Source organism: Strix uralensis, chromosome 1 (genome assembly GCF_047716275.1).
Source record: "Strix uralensis isolate ZFMK-TIS-50842 chromosome 1, bStrUra1, whole genome shotgun sequence".
Lineage (NCBI taxonomy): Eukaryota > Metazoa > Chordata > Aves > Strigiformes > Strigidae > Strix > Strix uralensis.
Window position 1 is genome coordinate 15016361 of NC_133972.1, and position 14277 is coordinate 15030637.

Sequence of the window (14277 nt, forward strand, 5' to 3'; positions counted from 1 at the left end):
GAAGCCTTCAAAATTTGTAGCAGAACTGAAAGATGATCAAAAGAAATTTCTCCTATGGTGGAGGCTTCAAAAATGAAGGGAATAATTTACAGTTAAGACATGACAAGTGATGGAAATAAGAAATGACAATTCAAATCATGGTACCTCCAGATTTGTTTGGAACAATAGACCAAAAAAGTGATGAAGTTCATTTATTTTGATATATGAGCTATGAAGAGGCTCAGAGACTTATAAATGTTTGCATAACTGTTCATTTTCTGCAATTTCTGTTTAACTAACATTATTTACGAACCTGTTTCTCTTCACAGTGTGATCAACATATTGTTTTGGATTTATAATCTATCTTTCAATTTGGAAGGTGGGTTCTTAAGGCCTTTGCTTTCTAAGCAGCCCTTGTAATGTCTGTGATTAAATACAGGGCATTTAATTACAGTTTCTAAAATTGTACATCTCAAAACCAAGTGTTGTTGATAGAAAGCACAGTACAATATAATTCACTCCTCCCTTTGGACTGACAGAACCTGTGACTGTTGGCTGTTGAGAACTATTCTGAAGCCCATCTATTTTCCTAGTCTATTTTCTGAGTGAAGTAACTAAAAGGCTAGACCAAGTGAACTTTCCTGGGAGGCAGTAAACCATTTTTTTGCTAACATTTGTAGTATACAGAGTTTCATACTGTGTTTTTTTATATGTTATGTGTAAGTGCTTGACAGGTTTATGTTAAATTACAAGCTTAGTAAATAGTACATAAAATTTCTGAGAAAAGAACAAACTGTTCTAATCAAAGCAGATAAACAACATTCTCCATTTTCATATGCTGTTTTAGCAATTCTGTAATTCTGTTACTTGCTAGCTAATGGCTTCCTTTAAATAAGAACTATAACAAACTGTATATGATAATAAGTAGCATCCAACACCATCAGAAAGGTCACGGGACTTAATTCTACTATTTCTTCTAATTTTATAACATCAACATTGTTGGATTTCAGTTTGTTTTCCTCCCCATTTCATTTTAAGGAGCCACCTGGGATATATTAATGGAGCATACATTTGCAAAGCAGCATGAGATAAAGGTGCTCTCTGAGCTAGATCAACCACTGAATGGGAGTCCTTCATTTGTATTAAATACCCAATTATTATCCTACTGGTGAATGTCTGGTCACATCAATAGCCATGGCAATAGTAATACAACCTCAATAGCTCAGTTATTTTCTGAAAGCAGAAACAGATCAGAATTTATCATTCAAGATTAAAACTAACTCCAATTCTTTCAATATTCTTTTGATATTATCCACTGTTTATGTTTTTACTGTGTCCAGACGTATGTTGTGCTCTTTCTAGTGAAAGACATAGTACGTTTCCTGAACGGTTAACCACTAAAATTCCTAACCCTGAAAAGATTTGTGAACCAAAATGACCTTGAAAAAATTTGACAATATTTGCGTAGTCAGAGCTGAGAGCTCTGCAGAAAGCCATGTGTATGTGCTAGTCTGCATAAATACAGCTATCAGTTTATATGGACTAGAATCATGAACGGTTACTTTCTGTTCCTTTTTTGTGATGCTGGACCAAATTTTATACGGATCTTTATAGACCTTTACTATTCATTATTATCAGAAGCACTTAACCTCAACTTTGGAGGATAATTCAGATAGTGATTGTAAGGGACTGTGTTGGACTGTGTTTGTCTCAACATTGTTGCTGCACCACTACCACTTCCTGGCATCCTGTCGCTGTGGAGGAGTATGCTTTGAAGGAGACATATTGTCCCTGACGAAACCATGATATCCACCCGAAGCTAAAACAACAACATCCTTGGCAGTGCCTACCAAGCTGTACCTGCGCGCAAGCTGGGTGAAGAGGAAATCAGGGTGAGGAAGATGTGAGGAGGCTGAAGACGTCGCAGGTCGACCCCCCACCAGCACGACCACTGTGAACACCTGGTCATGCGCGCATGGAGGAACGCAGGGTGGCACGTATTACAATGAGCTCCGTGGAAATGGGCGGACTTTTGAGAGAAATCATGGGGACTGGGACATAAAAGGACCACATACTCCTCTCTCAGGATCCTGGTTCTCCTTCGCTCTCCTTCCTCAGAGCTGGGACTTTGGCAGAGCTTGGAGCTTGGAGCACCATCACCTGCACCGAGACCGAGCCAATGGGACATCGCTGGATTTGTGGTGGTGGTAATTAATCTTGTTGCATCTCTACCGTCTGCTTACTTAGGGATTCTGACCTTTCCTTTCTTTTTCTCTCTGTCCTATCGCTATTACCAATTGTTATGGAAAATAAAGTTCACAAGGTTGTACGGCATCTGACCTTGTTTGTGTCTTAATCTCGCTCTTGGGATTGTTTAAGAACCCTTCCCGATATTGGATCGAGACAGTGGTTTGGCAAAAATTTCATTTTAGAAGCCTATACTTATTTATCAGCTGCCAACAGGAAGACATGACATTTCTGTATCTTGTCAGAAATATATTTCTCTGGAGATGATAAAAGAGCTACATAATGATCAAACAAGCCTGGAGTCCAGAACAATAATAAAATGAGTTTGTCCAAGGGGAAATTGGACAAACTGAAGTAAAGAGAGCCACTAAAGCATTCTACTATTCCCCTGCTCAGTGACATTGCATCCTTAAAACAGAGAGTAAACATGTTCTTATTCTCCAGTGACAAAAAACAGATGATTCACAAATTATCAGCCCTTCTTTTCTGGTGCCTGATTCATGCTTGGTGACTTTCCATCACACTTGGTCCCACTGTTTCTGGAACACTGGTTACTACTCCTCTGGTTCTGATTGATCTTGTAACTACAGACTTTGGGAGACAAAGTTTATTACTTCACAGTTGCAGATGTTTTAGTCATTCAACTTTGCCACCATTACCAGCTTGATCCAGTGCTTCGATTCAAAAAAAAAAGCCAGGTAGCATTCATAGCCTAAACGTATACAGAAGCTCAGGGGTTAAATGTCAAACTATTCAGTCTTTGCCTGTCAATGTTTTCGAGAATAATGACTAGTATTTTAATCTATATTTTATTAGAATCGTAGATAACTGAAATCTTAACACAGACTAAACCTGTGAACATATCCTTTATATTAAAGCTTTTCAAGCAAAACAACTTCAATTCTGATTGACAGGTAATGAATCATTAATTTCCAAGCTGACTGCTTTTTTCACTGCTATTCCTTGTCCATCAGGTGCCAGCACTTTTCATATATACTATTATTGTAATAAATTATTTGCTATGATGCATTAATTATAATATAACTGCATTCAGCTACTCATCTGGCAGTTTTAACTGCTCTTTTTTTCAGGTTTATTTACATGTTTTTTAAGGCCCAATTACTGCTTGTAACAACGAATTTCCTGGAGATCATTTTTCAAATGACCTGGGACTTCTTTTTTTCCTTCATTTTCCTGTCCTTTGCTGTCTTTCTCTGAATTTCAGTTTTACTGAGCAAGAGGTTTTGAAACATATAAATTTTAAGGTCATATAACCAAACATGTTAATGCAAATTGAAAACTCCAGATATATAAACTACAAAGAAAAAGACTTGATCTTAAATGTTCAAATTTCCTAATAAACTATAAAAATAACAGACTGTAGCACATCTCTAACTACTGGCCAAATATAATAGAACCTTATACTTACCAGAACACAACAGCTTATCTAATATACCATGAAAAAGACTTCCTACCATCCCAACCCCCCAGTGAGTATTAAAAAAGAAAAGAGAAATTCTTTTGCAAAGGGAGAAATGGCATGATGACAAGACTCTGCCCTATATCCCAAATGTGATGCCAACCTCTTTGCTCTGCCTTTTGGCTTGGTAAAATTGTTTTTCTACTCCTTTCTGAGCAGATCCTTTTTCATGAGAGGTTCTGTTTTTGTCTCAGTGATTAGGAATGTCTCTGTAACATTTACTCAACTATAAAATGTTTAGAATTAAAATTCTGAATAATAAAAAATAAATAAGGAAGGACAAAATTAAATTATTTTTGGTTTTCCTCTTTCAATCAGTCCCTCAGTTTTTGTGAAGATAAATTCTACATGGCAGGAGACACAATGCAACCCCTAACCTTAATTTAGAATCCCATGTATTCTGGGACTCCAGTCAATGTCTGATCCTGTTAAAAATTAAGACACTGGGAGTTTTGCCACTGACTTGAACAGAAACAGGACTAAGGAATCTGTATTTAATTTCAATACAGAAACTGTACTTATAGTTCAAAGTCATTCTCCCTTGACATTTGTTTGTGGCAGTTCTGCCCTTGGGAGCAGCAACTCAAGAGTGGGAAGTAGATGAGGGGCAACCAAAGACAAGCATCAGTGGCCAGAAAGCTTGAAAATAGCATTATATTAAGAGAGAGGAAAATTGACTGTGATGAAAGAAAAAAATAAATACACAAAGGAAAAGGAAATCTGTAAGACTACAGATACACATCTCTCCGAGTACAACCGGATGTCAGCATGCTGTGAATAATTATGAGTAAGATCATGTCCATTTTCTGAAAAATGTAAGGGCAGGTTGAATTAATATAGATCTCTCCTCCATTTGGTCAGTTCTAACAAAAAGTAACCAAGCAAGTCACACCGAAGGACTTTGAAAATGAAATGGTAGTGAGGCCTATTTCCTGCCTCAGAGTGCATCCCAGTGCATTGCAGAGGATGCCTGCACCATTCCAGTATGTGGAGCATAAAAAAATGCTTCCTTCTACGAGAGCATATCTACCTATATATAAATGATTCTGTGACCTGAGTCACACGGTTTAATCTAGTGCTCTCCCATGGCTAGTACCTGTGTGTAGTTCTTTTTATACAGGGATGAATTTGTCTGCTAATCACATATTGCAACCCTTGAAGTTGCAGCTCCATTTTTCTTGCTTACCTTTTGTAGATTGCAATTGCTGATCTGTAAGAATTACTCCCATATTGAAATTAAATCACTGGAACTGATCTCTTTCTTTTGAAACAGAAAAACAAAATACTAAGAATCATATACCTGAGGCTAAAGTATTTCACTGGAATACTTCTACTCGTGGATTTCAAGGACAATAGATCAACTTTATGCCTTGCATAAGTCAATTCTGAGAGGGAAAATAGTAATAGCAGGATAAATTTAGCAGTGCCCCCCTATTGGCACTTCCAGCTCTGATGGTGAGACTTTCCCACATGTTTTCCTCTGTTCTTCCATAAAATAAATACCAGCAGTATTACACAGTTTGTCCAAGGAGCTTGTAAAGATATTGAAAATGCTGAAGTGGCTTAGGAGACTATATTTCATTTTCAAAGGTGCCTTTAACTCCTGTCTTCCTATATTTACCAGTTTCCCAGTCTGTGGGTAGTGTTTGAGAAAGTCTTGCCCATGCAGAGTTTAAGTCCAGGGATCCCTAAGTGAAGAGTTGTTTATTTAGTGAAAGTTTACTTCAAATTTCCACCTATGCATCATTTTACATCTATCATCACTCCACCTGCATATTATTGACAATACAGCACTGCTTTATATGAATTTACATAGTTTTCTAGAACTTGAATTGCCACACTTCATGTATAGTTCTGCATAACTGCTTGTCGCTGACCATAAATATATTCTATATACTAATTATATATCAAAACCCTCACATAAAAATAATAGTACTAAACTGCAGAGTCAGGCACTCAAATGTTCGCAAATATTGTATTTAGTTTAGTTTAAAGACTTCTTCACCATTTTGGCAAGCCTATGATCAAAGATGCTCTTCTCATTCTGACAGATGGGGAAAACATCTTTGGTCATAGGCTTGCCAAGCTATCCATCATATTTGAGAAGCCATGGCAGTCTGCTGAAGTTCCTGCTGACTGGAAAAGGGGAAACATAATACCCATTATTTTTAAAAAGGAAAAAAAGACCTGGGGAACTACAGGCCAGTTAGTCTCACCTCTGTGCCTGGCAAGATAATGGAATGATCCTCCTGGAAACTGTGCTAGGGAATGTGCAAAATAAGGTGACTGGTGACAGCCAACATGGCTTCACTAAGGGCGAATCATGCCTGAGGGATTTGGTGGCCTTCTATGATGGGGTTACAGTGCTGGTGGATAAGGGAAGAGCAACTGACGTCATCTACCTGGACTTGTGCAAAGCATTTGACATTGTCCCACATGGCATCCTTCTCTCTAAATTGGTGAGACATGAATTTGATGGATGAACCACTTGGTGGATGAGGAATTGGCTGGATGGTCGCACTCAAAAAGTTGCAGTCAAGGGCTTAATGTCCAAGTGGAGAGCAGTGATGAGTGCCGTTCCTGGGGGATCGGTGTTGGGACCGGCACTGTTTAACATCTTTGTCAGTGACATGGACAGTGGGATTGAGCGTGCCCTCAGCAAGTTCACCGACGACACCAAGCTGTGTGGTGCGGTCAACACGCTGGAGGGAAGGGATGTGCCATCCAGAGGGACCTGGACAGGCTGGAGAGGTGGGACCATACAAACCTCATGAAGTTCAACAAGGCCAAGTGCAAGGTCCTGCACATGGGTCGGGGCAATCCCATTGATTGAGGACATTATGAGGACAGGCTGAGGGAGCTGGGGTTGTTCAGCCTGGAGAAGAGAAGGCTCCAGGGGAGATCATCTTCCAATACTTAAATGGGGCCTACAGGAAAGGTGGGGAGGGCTTCTTTATCAGGGAGTGTAGGGATAGGACAAAGGGTAATGGTTTTAAACTGAAAGAGGGGAGATTTAGATTAGAGATAAGGAAGAAATTCTTTCCTGTGAGGGTGGTGAGGCACTGGAACAGGTTGCCCAGAGCTGTGGCTGCCCCCTCCCTGGCAGTGTTCAAGGCCAGGTTGGACGGTGCTTTGAGCAACCTGGTCTAGTGGAAGGTGTCCCTGCCTGTGAGAGGGGGGTTGGAACTGGGTTATCTTTAATGTCCCTTCCAACCCAAATCATTCTATGATTCTATGATTTAATGTTGCTAGTGACATGTAATTCACATACCAGTGAGGATCCATTATGATGCAGCATTTAATTATATGATCGCATTCTATTTTTCCATAGGACCTCTTCTTCATATTTGGTATAGAATGTAAGCCATTTACATTGCCAGGATCTATTCAATATTTTGCTTTATTCCATTTGTTCTATGCGTGGTCCCATATCTTACTTAGTGTATACTATTCAAACTTTGTTCAGAAGAAAGCATACTTAGTTTCTTCCTAGACATTTCCATAGTGCTGATCACTATAATATGCGAATGCTTCATAACTCTCATAGATTTGTTTGTACAACACCTCTTTGTGATAAAGTGAGAAATAGAAGCATGTAGAAACTGAGGTTAAAAAAAATTCTTTTTATGTATTATCACTATTATCTATTAGTAATCACTATTATCATAAATACAAAGCAATTTAAAACATCTAAATCTCTTCTTCTAATTGCCTAGAATTACATTGTATTTTACATGTTCAAGATATAATTTTACCTGATGCTGTGTGTGTTCAGTCTTTCTGCAAATCAGATGCAGATATCTCAAGCCAAATTCCCAGAAAATAAAGAATGTATTCTTAGTGACTACCTGATAAAAGTTACTAGATATTAGTTGTTAATCACACTGAATTTCTCTGCTAGAGGCAGGGATAGGGTCCTCTTTCTTGAGGAAGGTACTGACTCAAAAATCTTCCATTCTCTTAATTGTGGTCCTTTTACTTGGTACATTCCTAGTTCTACAACAAATGAGCATAAGTCTTATAAACAACTGAGTTTTTTTACCCAACTCTGGCCAGTTATGTTCAATGAATATAGCCAGTGTTTTGTGGTAAAAATAACATGCTGTAGAAAAATAGCATACTTGTAGAATGTAGCATAACATGTAAGTTGTAGGCCATTAATTAACGTTGCAGGTGACAGACTACAACTTCTTCAAGGGAGGCAGCAGAGGGGAAGGTGCTGATCTCTCTCTGGTGACCAGCAATAGGACACAAGGAAATGGAATGAAGCTTTGTCAGGGAAAGTTCAGGCTAGACATTAGGAAAAGGTTGTTCACTGAGAGGTTGTGTTTCAAAGAATTTATATAGAAAATAATATGCAAATTTGTCGCAGTTTAAGCCCAGAGGGCAACTGAGCACCACACAACCTCTCACTCACCCCTTCCCGCTCAGGGATGGGGAGGAGAATATAAAACAAAATGCTCCAGGATTGAGCTAAGAACAGGGAAGGATGACTCACCCATTATGGTCATGGGCAAAAGACAGACTCCTTTGGGGAACAAAAAGAACATCAGTTTAATTTGAACACCACACCACCACCAATTAACTTACCAGTCAAAGAGAGCAGGACAGTGAGAAGCATTACTACATGTTAAAAACACCTCCCTCCTACCCCTCCTTCTTCCCAGACTCAACTTTGCTCCCAATTTCTCTATCTTTACCACCTCACCCCAGCAGTAGGGGGGTCAGGGAATGTGGGTTACAGTCAGTTCATCACCAGTTGTCTCTGCTGCTCCTTCTTCCTCAGGGGAAAGACTCCCCACACTCTTCCCCTGTCCCAACATGGGGTCTGTCTCACGGGATTCAGTCCTCCATGAACTTCTCTGATGTGAGTCCTTCCCACAGGACTGCAGCTCTTCACAAACTGCTCCAGCGTGGGGTCCTCCACGGGCTGCAGGTCAGCATCTGCTCCACCAGTGACCTCCATGGGTGCAGGGGCACAGCCTGACCTCTCACCATGGGCTGCAGGGGGGTCTTTGCTCCAGCACATCTCCCTACTTCCTCCTCCTTTCTTCCACTGACCTTGGTGATTGGAGAGGTATTTTCCTCACAGCTCCTCCTCCTCCCAGGTTCGCCTTCTTAAATATGTTATCACAGAGGTGCAGCTACTGTTGCTGATTGGCTCGACCTTGGCCAGAGGCAGGTTTGACTTGGAGAACTTCTAGAAGCTTCTCACAGGAGCCACCTCTGTAGCCCCAACCCTGCTACCAAAACCCTGCCACACACAAACTCAACACAAAAGTGAAGATGGAATTGTTCTTCAGTGATATTCTAATCAGTCTGTGCCTATACACCATCTATCCTTCCATAGTCTCACTAAGAAATTTGCATCTCAAAATATTGTTTGGAGAAACCAAAGACTACAAATGTTTGAATATAATTTTAAATCATCTGCAGTAGTTCTTGTAGTAAAACAGAAAGCAGCCACTCTCGAAGACGGTCTCACCATTAATACAAAGCAGAGGATATAGAATGTGACTCATTTCAATCCTGTTTAGAGATAACTCCATCAACAGTGACTTGTTGCAACTCCTCACCTAATTAACGACAATAAACAACCTTGCTCTTAATGTTTCTGTGACACTTAAACAACCAGCCCAGAGCATCAGTCTCCTGGAGTTAATGAGGTTCATTTGCATTCCTTCCAAGGATCATCTGCTAATATATTTAAACTAGCTACCAGACTCAAATGGTAGTGAGCAGTGTCCAAGGGGAGGGCATGTGTTAATCCTATCTTTGAAGTCTAGGCTAAATTGTTTTGTCACTTTATAGTTATACTGTACATTGCTACAGCTGCTGAAAAATTATGACTCCTTAATGATTAAGAAAGCCAGCAATATATTCCCACACTTAAAATACAAGATTTCACCCATAACTGCTAAAGAGCTGGGGTTTCTAATTCTGTGGTTCATTCAATTAGCATCTGTGGGAGAGATTTTGGTTTTGCTACATTGTAAGGAAGAGGAAAGAAGTCCTTCCATACTAAATTTTATTTTATGATTTAGATGGATTTAAATGCATTATGAACTCATTAATTTTATGCCAGTAGACTCTCACAAAGTTATACAGAGTAATTTATAATATACTTTATTTTAATGAAAGGAAGATACAGATCTATATTGGCCTGTCTAGGTGACAATATCTGAAACCGGGAACATGAATTGGTTTTTTTTTAATACTGAGCCTAAATATCAATCTCTAACTAGTGAACTGTATAGCCAGTGCTATTTCACAAACAGATGACACTAAATGCCTCGACCATGTAAGAAAGAAAGAGTCAGGGAAGACTAATTCTCTATGGATATTCAAAGCTTAACTAAGCTATTGGTTACAGATATAATGGAAAGGGAGAGCACTTCTGTTCTGTGCTGCTATGTCACCCTACTGGGAAAAAATCTATCACCGTAAAATCAGTATGAAACCTAATGAAGGAACTGAAACCTGAAGACATGAATAGTTGTCTGAGAATTTAGGAAAAAGCAAGTTACTAAGAGTGAGAGACTTAAGTAAGCCTGAGCCTGTGAGAAAGGAGAGAGAGCTGAGAGAGTAGCTGAGCTCTGTGCTATGACATCAACTTGTCAGCACAAAGATCAGTACTGTGAAGCCAGCACTGAGATCAGAACAGCACTGGGGAAGTAGTGGAACTAGGTTTGATTTCCCAGATGGACTCAGTAGTGAGCAGAGAAGATCTGAGCACTGTTTTGTATGTATAGAGATGTGTGTTGGCAAAATAAAGAGAGAGAAAGAAGAAAATAAAAAGCACAAAAAATAAACTTGTTAGATCTCCAAAGAAGTGATTGGGAAATGTGTTACATGTCATACAGAGTGAGTGATGTTTGTGTTATTTTGTATTCAATTGCAGGTGATATGACGGAAAAAAGTAGTAAGTTCAGGAAAGCTCCACAGAGTTCTGACAACATTTCTTTGCCAAGTATTGTCTGGATGGTGTCATGATCTCCAAGGTTTTTTTAATTTCTCTGGCACCTGGACTGACAGGCTTTAAAATATTTTTCTAAGTAGGGTGTGAGGCCAGAATATTAGTGTTAAAAGGAAGTATAGAATAGGTGGATGTTCATGTTACTTGGTTTTAGAAGGAGGAGGTTTGAGTATCTCAAAGCATTTCCATCAGAGCTTTGAGTGTGTCTAGGAATATGACACAGAGAGAGCAACAATGAGACAGGAGGAGATTGGCAGGTCCCATGAGGACTAGATTGAGAAATTGCTGTAGGATCCTGATGAATAAGTGGATTATGGTATTTGTACTGCTGAGCTTCGAAGAGTCTTCCTCCTTGGTTGTGTATCAGAAGACAGCTGCAGGCTCAGAGAGCTCTCAAGTGAAACCTACCCAGAGGGCAGAGTACAACACTTTGCCAAGTTCAAGTCCATAGGAGGTACAGACGTAAATCACACTGAAATTTCAATTAGAAAATATCGACTATTATAAAACATTCGGTTGCTTATTATTCAGTTATCTTTAGGTAATTCCTCCTTCTTTTACTGTTATATCCCCCAGATTCTACAGTATCCAGATTTCTGTAGACCTGGGAATCATATCATGCTGAGCTACGATTTCTACCATGTGAAATGTTTTCTTCTCCATATCTCTTTTTCTCAAAGCCATTTATAATTTTCCCTGGCTTGAATAAGACTCTCCCAGATGTATTCTGGAAAAAGTCCAGAGCTTTTGGGACAAGGCAAAGTCACTGCTGATGACAGAGTAACAAATAGATGACAACAGAATAAGCATGGAAATAGAAATCTTTAAGGATGAAAAGTAAGATTGAGAAGGTTTGCCTGATCTTTTTGGTGGTGATTTAATCATCCTGAGAATTTGACTTGAAGGCCTGTCTAAGCAGTGGAAAATACAACTTGGGGATTGCTCTGAACTTCAGTGTGAAGTGAACTCTAGTTCGTCAAGCCTCCTGAAAGCTTCAAGTATTCCTTGATGCCCATGGAACAGTATAAATAAGTAGCCTGCATTGGTACTGTTATCTCTGAAAAATATCACTTCCTTCTCAAGGGAATTACTGGCTTTCTAAAGTGTAATATGGAAGAAAGATTTGAATGACTATCTGCTCCTTCAGTGCCTGAAAAATGTGATCTGAACACCTGCCCTCAGGGATATTCTTACCAGATTTTATTATATTTCTATTATCTCATTCCTCCCAGGACTCATTCTCATGTCTCTGTCATTTTCTCCCTTTTCCAGAAATTATCTTAACCCTCTGCACTTTTTGTCCAACTATTCCCGAGTTTGTCTCCCTACTTTGTGTTTTTATTCCTTGCTGATGAGTCTGTTATCCTTCTGGTAGTGCAGGATGGGAAGGGGGAGTCTTTCAAGACAAATGGAGGAAGCACTCCTATATTTTTATAACCTGATCTTCATCTTCACATCTATAGTACCTATTTTGGAACTGGCCAGCTCAGACACAAGTTCAGTTGGAAGGGGGACAGAAGAAAGAATCAGGAGAACAGACTGTTTTAAATTTTCAGTTCTAGGCATGAAGACTTGGAAAGAAACTTTATGAAGTGAGAAGAAAACTGTCAGAAAATCTTCTGTCTTAAAGTTCCTGGACATGAAGAAACAAGAACCTGTTTGTTGACTATTAATTCCTGTTAACTCTCTGCCTAATAATATTTCTCTGCATTATGGCTTATGCTTTCACAGAAAGTGTCTTCTTTGTGCAAGTGACTGGATGTGAGATGTAGAGGGATCTGTCTGGTTTAGATATGTTTAAACTCTGCAGCTTAGGCTGTCTTGAAAACTGTTCTCTTGAACTTATATGGGATAGCTTGCAGATTAAGGTCTTTATGTATTAATGTTGCAGAAAAAATAAAAAAAGAAAAAGGAAAAACCTGTAAACCAACAACTTCATTGTAACAGTCAGTCTAATAGAGTCTTGGTAAAAAAAGTTGGAATTTACTGTTTTATTTTCTCTAGAATAGGAAACATAATGGCTTCTCTTTAAAAAGCTTTTCATGCCAATTGCAATGACTTACTGGGGTTTTGTTTAAAAAAATACAGACACAATCTGGAAACATAACACTGTGTTATCAAGAACTTTAAAAAAAAAATTAGGGGGAACAACGTGCTCTCCAGGAGCCCAGCTGAGTGTGTTACATCACACATCTTGAGCTGCATCTTGAATAAGGACAATTATCACTAGGAAGCATAAGGGCATACAGCAGGAGGTAGGGAGACTTAATGTTATTATAAATATGTATTATTCATTTTTTTGACTACCAAATTCACTCCTTTTAACATATATGTAGCTAGTTTGTCATCTGATATGTTAAATTATTAAATGATTAATTAATGAGATTATGGTAAAGACTTCTCTTTTTCTCTCCCTTTTTTGCTGTTCCTTATGTTTGGTGCAGCTAAGAACTGTGATAATTCTCTACTTCTTCTGACTTCTACTTTGTGTATTATAAAAGAAGCAAATTTATTAAAAGCACCTATAAAGCTCTAAGAAAGTTTACCATATACAGATACTTCTTCTTTCACAAATAACACAGCCATAGATGTTCAAATGACAGGATGTGTAAAGGTAGGCATCTATTCATTGATGGACAAAAGCACCAAGCACATTCAGCTAATAGTGATTCCAGACCTCACAACTCTTTTTTCACTCAGTACATGAGGAATCATCTCTGTTGACATGATAGGTAGGTATCTTCCTTTGTGACAGGACCATCACAGAATCACAGAATCGTCTAGGTTGGAAAAGACCTTGAAGATCATCTAGTCCAACCATTAGCCTAACATTGACAGTTCTCAACTACACCATATCCCTCAGCGCTATGTCAACCCGACTCTTAAATACCTCCAGGGATGGGGACTCCACCCACTAAATTAGTTAGCCTATGCTGTGTGCTTTTTTAATGGCTGCCCCTTAATCAAAGTTGTTGGTTGGGCTGAAATTTGCAGCTGATTCAGATTTCTGAACATCAGTTCACTTTTTTTATAGAGATATCTATAGATTTAAGCATCCAAGATAACAATTTCCTTTGCTTTTTCCCAGTAAAAGTTAAAGATTCTTTTACTTTTTAAGTAAATAAGGTCATTAACATTAAATTACATTATATTAGAGTATAACAATATATTAACATTATAATACAGTATAATAAGATGTATTGATTGCACGAAAAAAATCACCTTTCTCACCCATCAGAATGAATTATAACTAAAGAATAGCTGATTAATTAAGAACTGTGAATTAAGAACTTGTTTGCATGCAACTGACCTCTGATTTTTAAACTTTGTTGCTTGCTCTGCAGTATCCTAAAGAGAGCTACTGTTCTTGCAGGAGAGTAGGAGTAAAAGAAAAAAGACATTGTCACTACTCTGCTACTTCCTGCAGGATGTTTCATATGGAAGCCTTTTTGAACTGTCATTTTGTTCACAGAACTTTAAATGCCCCTAAAACTGACCCCACAGTACCTGTAAAACTTGATATATTAATTTACACTGTTCAGTCAAGTCAGAGGTACATAAAAAAGGAATAATTTTTCTCTCTGGTTGTAACAAT